This window comes from Lycium ferocissimum, chromosome 3 (genome assembly GCF_029784015.1).
Source record: "Lycium ferocissimum isolate CSIRO_LF1 chromosome 3, AGI_CSIRO_Lferr_CH_V1, whole genome shotgun sequence".
Classification (NCBI taxonomy): domain Eukaryota; kingdom Viridiplantae; phylum Streptophyta; class Magnoliopsida; order Solanales; family Solanaceae; genus Lycium; species Lycium ferocissimum.
The window spans coordinates 11387052-11394098 of record NC_081344.1 but is presented as its reverse complement, the minus strand read 5'-3'; the positions used below and the strand labels follow the sequence as shown (position 1 = coordinate 11394098).

The following is a 7047-nucleotide window of genomic DNA, read 5'->3' as shown; positions in this document are numbered from 1 at the left end:
TTCTATGTAAATTTTGTTAGAAAAAATTAAGTTTTTTGTGAAAATTCTTACTATTTCACTGTAAATACTTTTCAAACCAGTTTCTTGAACTTTAAATTCTCTAATTTAAGTTGAAGTTGAAATAATGGATTGAATTTATAAACCAAACACTTATTTGTAAATATTTTGAGTTGAATTTTACGAGATAAAATTCCTCCCCATGCGAGAGGGCCTAAGTGCACAAATACTTGAATTTAGAAATTATCTTTAAGTCATATCCGTAGTACGTAAAAAATTGTAAGACTATCCATTTTGAAACAATTTCAGACTTAAGTGTTTAAAATTAGACTTGACAATGTCTGAAATTTTATATAATTAAAGTTCAGACACATATGATTAAACTTTAATCATTTTTACCTGACGTTCAAATATTTTTATCGAAAATTCATGCACATACACAATACAAGTGGATGCTCAAATGATACGTTCATGATTGCTGTCAAGTGACTGATTGCCGACAAAATCCTTAACTCTTTGCTCTTTTCCATGCCTTCGAAATACAGTTAAGCTTCTCTATAATGATAGTATTTGTCTAAAATTTTTATTATTATTATAGTAAGGTGTTGTTATGTATATATACTGATATTTGATGTTTAGATCTTATTTAGCTGTTATAAAAAAAGCTACGCAAATTTTTTTTTTTTTTTGTACATTTTATGTTACATATAAACGAAAATAATATACTTATAATTTAAAATACGAAAAAGGGCCAAATATACCCCTATTCTATTGAAAAAGGATCAAATATATATTTCGTTATACTTTGAGTTCATATATATCCCTACCATTATATTATTGATTCAAATATATCTTTCCTCCATTAAAGTTATTCAAATTGGCCATCCAATCCTAAGTGACTTAACGTTGGATCGGATGAATAACGCTAATGGCGATGCCATTTCAAAGACTTTTAACCCATTTTACCCATCCTCTTAATTTGTTCTTTCACCGCTAAAATTCACTAACTCCACCATCATTGCCACCTCTATTGGGTTCCACAACATGGTTTTCACCACTAACGTCGCCACTGCCACCACCATGTTGCTGTGGTTGCTGCGACGGTGGCCGGACCTGCAGTACCAACGCCACGACTTCCCTGTTGATGTGGCTGCTGCTGCGCCGCGCCCAAGCAGTACCACCACCACTACGTTGGACTGGCTGGTTGACCCAATTACCATCACGACCCGGATTCTGATTAACTGAATGGTTCTGATCCGGCTGGAAATTGTGATCTTTGAATACAAACAAACAACAACTCTGACTAACTATAGTACTGACAATTAAAAAGAGGAAAACAAAACTCTGATGACATAACCGAATCGGTTTCTTCTTCAACTTTTCTACAGTTCACTAAATAATCCAAGAAAAGGGGATAAAATGACCAAGAATTGAAGTAATTAAAGCTATCTTTTTATGAAAATGGCGATGCTCTGTTTTGTTTTCTTCAGCTATGTAGAGGATTGGGACCAGAAGGGACTGATCTTTTTTAAACACCAATCTTGGGTCAATTTCAATAGTTATGAAGACGATGATGATGGCGGCAATGGTGGCGGCAGAAATAGTGGCAATGGTGGATGATGGGAAGGAAGTTCTAGCGGTGAAAGAACAAATTAAGGTGAGAGGTAAAATGGGTTAAGGGTGCTGAGGTGACATTTTACGTGGCATACACCTCATCAAATATTGGTGTCATTTAGGATTGAATGGCCAACTTGGATAACTTTAACGGATGATGGGTATATTTGAATCAATAGTATAATGGTAGGGATATATATGAACTCAAAGTATAACAAAGGGTATATTTGGTCCTTTTTCAATAGTATAAGGGTATATTTAGCCCTTTTCCGTTTAAAATACCAATTGATTTTCATATCTCGTTAATTAAAAATTGAAAAGAATAATAAATCACTAATAAATTCATAACTAGTTGACGTAAGAATTCTACAATTGTAGGTTGTTTCGTAAATTTCAGTCTCTTAGTGATAATATAACGCTTGCATTGACAAAGAATTTTATCCAAACTTTGGACAAAAGGGAACTTAATAATTTTGCCTTGAACGCTGTCTAAGAGCTTAACAATTGACTCTTCTATCTCACTCCAAGTAATAGTTGACTCTTAATATTAGCTCTTTATTTTTATACATATTACACAATATTTGAGTATGACTGTTGTAGAGAGGTAATTTTTACAAAGGGCATACCGCTATAATGAATGTCACTGCTGTTATAGGTAGAATGCTGTTATAGAGAAGTAAAATATAACATGAAAAATCAGTTCCAGAGAAAATCAGGCCGTTATAGTGAAATGCAGTTATAACAAATGACAATTATATAGAGGTTTGACTGTGTCTTTCTATGATTATTACCTAAACTATAACTAAGTGAAATGTAATTTACTTTATTTAATTTTTAATTATTAAAATAAAATTATTTAATTTGAAGTAAATACTCCTTACACGTAAATATTTACTGAAATATACCATCACCAAGATTTAAGTTAACCAAAATTGATTCCTCCACGTACTGTTATGGGTTGGAATGAAGGTAGAGCAAAAAATTTACCCCCTTGAGATGAATATATTCTTCATTTTTTCCAAATAAGAAAAGCTTATGACAAAGAAGCGAATGAAGTTAAACTTCAAGAATTTGACTTTTGAGAGTAGTAACAAGGAAATTGGGAGAAAGAATTTACGAACGGGATTTTGTGATTGTGTTACTGGAGCAATTAATCTTAGTATAAAATCTTGAATAAGATTATAGAGTGTTTGGTTGGCAGCATATCAAAAAAATAATCATCTCATAACTGATGCAACGTTTGGTTGACAATATTAATAATATTCGTATAAAGTTATGCATAAATTTTTGTTTTATACACAATAAAATATAGAATAAAAATACATATATTAGCAAGGGGATTTAAACTATTTAAAGATAAAAATGACCTTTTATAATCATCCCGCAATAAATTTTCAATATTAATCTCCAAATTATGAGATTACATTGGATATGTTTTTTGTTGTTTTTGTATTAATCTCCAAATTACTACAAAGTGAATCTTTGGACCCTGAGAGAGTATTATAGTGATTGCAATAAACAGAGAGTCATTTTCAAGTGAGTTTGACAATATTGAAGAATCATAGGACCCTTGTGCATGAGAGTACTATACACTGATCATTGCAATAAGGGCAGAGTCATTTCAATTTAAAGTGTGTTTGGCAATATTGGACATTTGTTCAAGTTTAATTTGGTTGTTTCCTTTATTAGTATTTGTCTTATTCTTTGCTCACACGACACACTAGTGAAATCACATGTTCAAATTCTCAGAATTAATGGGAAATTGTACCCTTTGTCATAGTAACTTATTTCCTAAGACACATCTTTAAATGTTGCTGAATTTAAGAGCTCCGTAATAGACTTTGGATATTAATCAAAATGGTGCGTAACAATAAGGTCATATTGTAGTATTTTGAAAAGTTAATAAGCATCGCAGTTTACATTTTTTAACTGAGTTAAATTCAAAGATAAAAATATTTGAATTTAGCGTGGTCAGTTTAAGTTTGGGGGCATCAGCATGTGATATTTTTTCAAAATGGAATTAAATTTAGAAAATAGAATGATATAACTTACATTAATTTAAGATGAGAAAATTTCTTGAATTATGATAAGAAAAATGTCCTGCGGATAAGACCGACATATACAACACATCCTGCGGATAAGACCGACACATACAACACATTCAAAGTGAAAATTTGCTATTATATAGATATTTCTATTTTTCTTGGACCTGATATTTCCCTTCGTTATAAGACTTAAGAAGGGTTAATTTACACTACTCTGGGTGTTTTCTTATTTATCGTAGTTATTTACACGTGTTAGCAGTATTTGGGTAAAACTTTGGGCTTTCATTTTTGACCCGTCGCCTGAAATAATTAATACGGTGCTAGTGAAAATATATCAAATTTATACATTGATTATGTATATTATATGGATATCATATACAGATTTTGTGTAGATAACATGTATATTATATGTATATTTGTACTTTTTTCTTTTTTTGATTTCCCACTCGGTGTTCGGTATCCGCATTGGAGCTCGACTATATCCAGGTTTGCGCCGCATAGGGCCCCATTTGGGGGGAAGCGCTCCCTACCAAGAATTTTTTCATACCCAGGACTGGAACCCGAGACCTCTGGTTAAGCAAGGAGCAGCCCTATTTGCTCCACTACATCCTTTGGTGGTTATAATTGTACTTATTTGAAAAAAAGCCTATATATACATTTGATGGCTATTATTCTTTTTAGCGGCCCAAAAAATATACTCCCTCCATCCCAAAAAATGAAAATTTTAGTGATACTTTTGTTGCTGCACCAACAGACATTCGTTGTACTTGAGAAGGTCCGAGGTTGAGGTCTTACCATGGTGTTTACTGTGATCTTAAGGGCTTCGTACTTTCTTTCTTGTCGATGATCAGAAGCACTTCTTTTGAAAGTGAGTGTTCCAGTAATTTTTCACATCGTTTGCTGTTCTTCCCGGAAGTCTACCCGCAATAAGTGACCATCTAAAATAAGAAATCTCCATTTCATTTTTTGTATCTTAGTTTGACCAGATACAAATTAAAAAATATAAAGAAAAGTTTTTGAGTCTTGTATTCTTAAACTAAATGTGTGAATAACATACTAAATATCTTTGTAATCTTAAACATATCATGTCAGTCGTGTAACATAGTATCATTAAGGGTAAAATGAAAATACTTACTATATTAAATAAAAGAACGTAACAAACTTTTTAAAACAAATTAAAAAGGGGAGTAAAATATATAATTTAAAATATAAAGTAATAAAGAATACCACATAAATTCAACATGGGTTGGGTGAGTCTAATATGAGATTGAAGTGTTTGAAGATGAACTTGCCTGTTGCCTAAGAGCTTATGAAGCCTCAAAATGAGATCAATTTCGTCTGAAGAGAAGTCACCCTCTTGATATGTGGCCTTAGATAATTCAGCCACCTCAGTCTACAACTCTTCCGGCATCTATTCAGACCTGCATGTACATATTTGCGTATTATAGGGATATAGCTAAATTAAATCCCTACTATTACTAGAGATAGTTCGTTAGGTTAGCCAGTGATATACCAGCTCTAGTGGGAACTTTATGCCACTTTGCTTCCCCATACGTCTCAACACATTTCCTCGGTAAAGAATCTTCGTCTTCAGTCCATGCACCTTTCCTCACTCCAGACATTTTCGTAATAGTAGTACTAGTATTCATGATATGTGTCGCAAAATAATTCCAATGAGTTTAGGCAAAGCACGTGATGCAAAATTTGTACCTGTTTGGCTAAATTTTCAAAATCTGTTTATTTTGAAGAGTGTTTCCTTAGAAGTATTTCTCAATTAAAAAAAAATACTTTCGGAGAGTAACGGTTTGTATTTGACTAATTAATTTGAAAATAATTTTGTAATATTAGAGCATCAATTTGTGTTTGATCAAGGTTCCAAAAATGCTTAAAAGAAACTAGTTTTTTCAGTTTCTGTAAAATAGTTTATACTACTATTCAAAAGCACACACTAGTATTTTTCTAAAGCTCCATGAAAACATTAATTCTTTAAAATAAACACTTTTAACTTCCTAAAAGCTTGACCAACCAGATTAATTTAAACTTAGGAAGTAGTAAAACACAAACAGAAAACCTTTTACGAGCTGTTGGCCTGCTGGCTGGCTTGTTCTTTCCACAAATTGGTAAGTCATATTTCCACTATTTTAGTCGGGGACGGATGTACATGGTGGTGAGGGTGTTCACCCGAAGACAAAAAATTACAGTGTATATATAGGGTAAATTTTTCATGTTTATGTGCATATATTAACTTTTGAACACCCTGAACAAATGCAAAAAGTCAGCTCAAACGGTCCAGGGTGTTCAAAATTATTTTTAATGTCCTAAGTTCGATCTCCAAAGATAACATAGTTTTCCATATTTAGCTTTTGTTGTTTTTTTCGAACCCTTGAGTGAAAATCCTGGATTCGCAACTGATTTTAGTCTCTCTATATAGGCAGGGTTAGAATAGAGAAGGGACGTGGAGGGAGGCTAATCACGAAAGAGTCTTTCATGCAAAATGACATATTTAATAAATTGCACTGTCTTTCACGGTCCCCCGTTCACTGTTCAGTCTATCATTACATGCCGTAACTCTTGTTTACATTGAACTAAATGAAGAAAAACCAATACAAAACATAACTCTATTCTTGGTTGGTAATGCGAAAATCAATATGGTTTGTAGATGTTCTGTAGATGTGCATTAGAGAGCATCCACGAAGAGAGATCCTTAGCCACACGTTCGTAAAGGCAGTGGAATTAGGATCATTATTAGATAAATATTTGATAAATATTAATTGTCAACATAGTAAAATATCTAGTTATTGATTTATTATCACATGTTATAATTCATGGACAGTGTAAAAAGAATTTTTACGTTATTCATGTATATAACTTAAATCATTTTTAAAGCTATTGTTATGCAGGGACTGAGAAAATAAAAGTGGATTCAAAATTTAAAGTTGATTGGTTGAACCTTTGAAATTTTTAACACTAAACTCAGTTATAGTACTTTTTTAATATGAATTTAATTTTTTGTTCTCAAGGGCATCTGTGTTGGTTGCTAATGTTGATAAAAGTTTCATATATTTTGGGCCGGGGGTGTATTCAGCAAGAGATTCTACAGGTGCTAGGTTTCTCCATAGAGACTTTGCTGGTGGTACCATTGAGCACCAAAAGGGTGTCTATAGTCAAGAGCAGCCCTAACCTCTTATTGAGAAGATTCTTGCAAGAATTCAGAATTGGACATTCAGGTAATTTCTATCATATGCAGGAAGATCACAACTTATTAAAAGTGTTTTATTTTCTGTTCAAGCTAGTGTTTTGGTCCCAAATATTTATACTGCCTAATAAAGATGATCAAATGCATTGAAGCTGTTTGTAGAAGATTTTTGTGGACCGGCGGCAGTGGCGGAGC

General features: G+C 32.7%; 1 pseudogene; it reads right to left on the bottom strand.

Moving 5' to 3' along the window:
* Positions 1–990: 990 nt before the first annotated feature.
* LOC132048690 (transcription factor MYB1-like) lies at positions 991–5435 on the bottom strand (annotated as a pseudogene).
* Positions 5436–7047: the final 1612 nt, after the last annotated feature.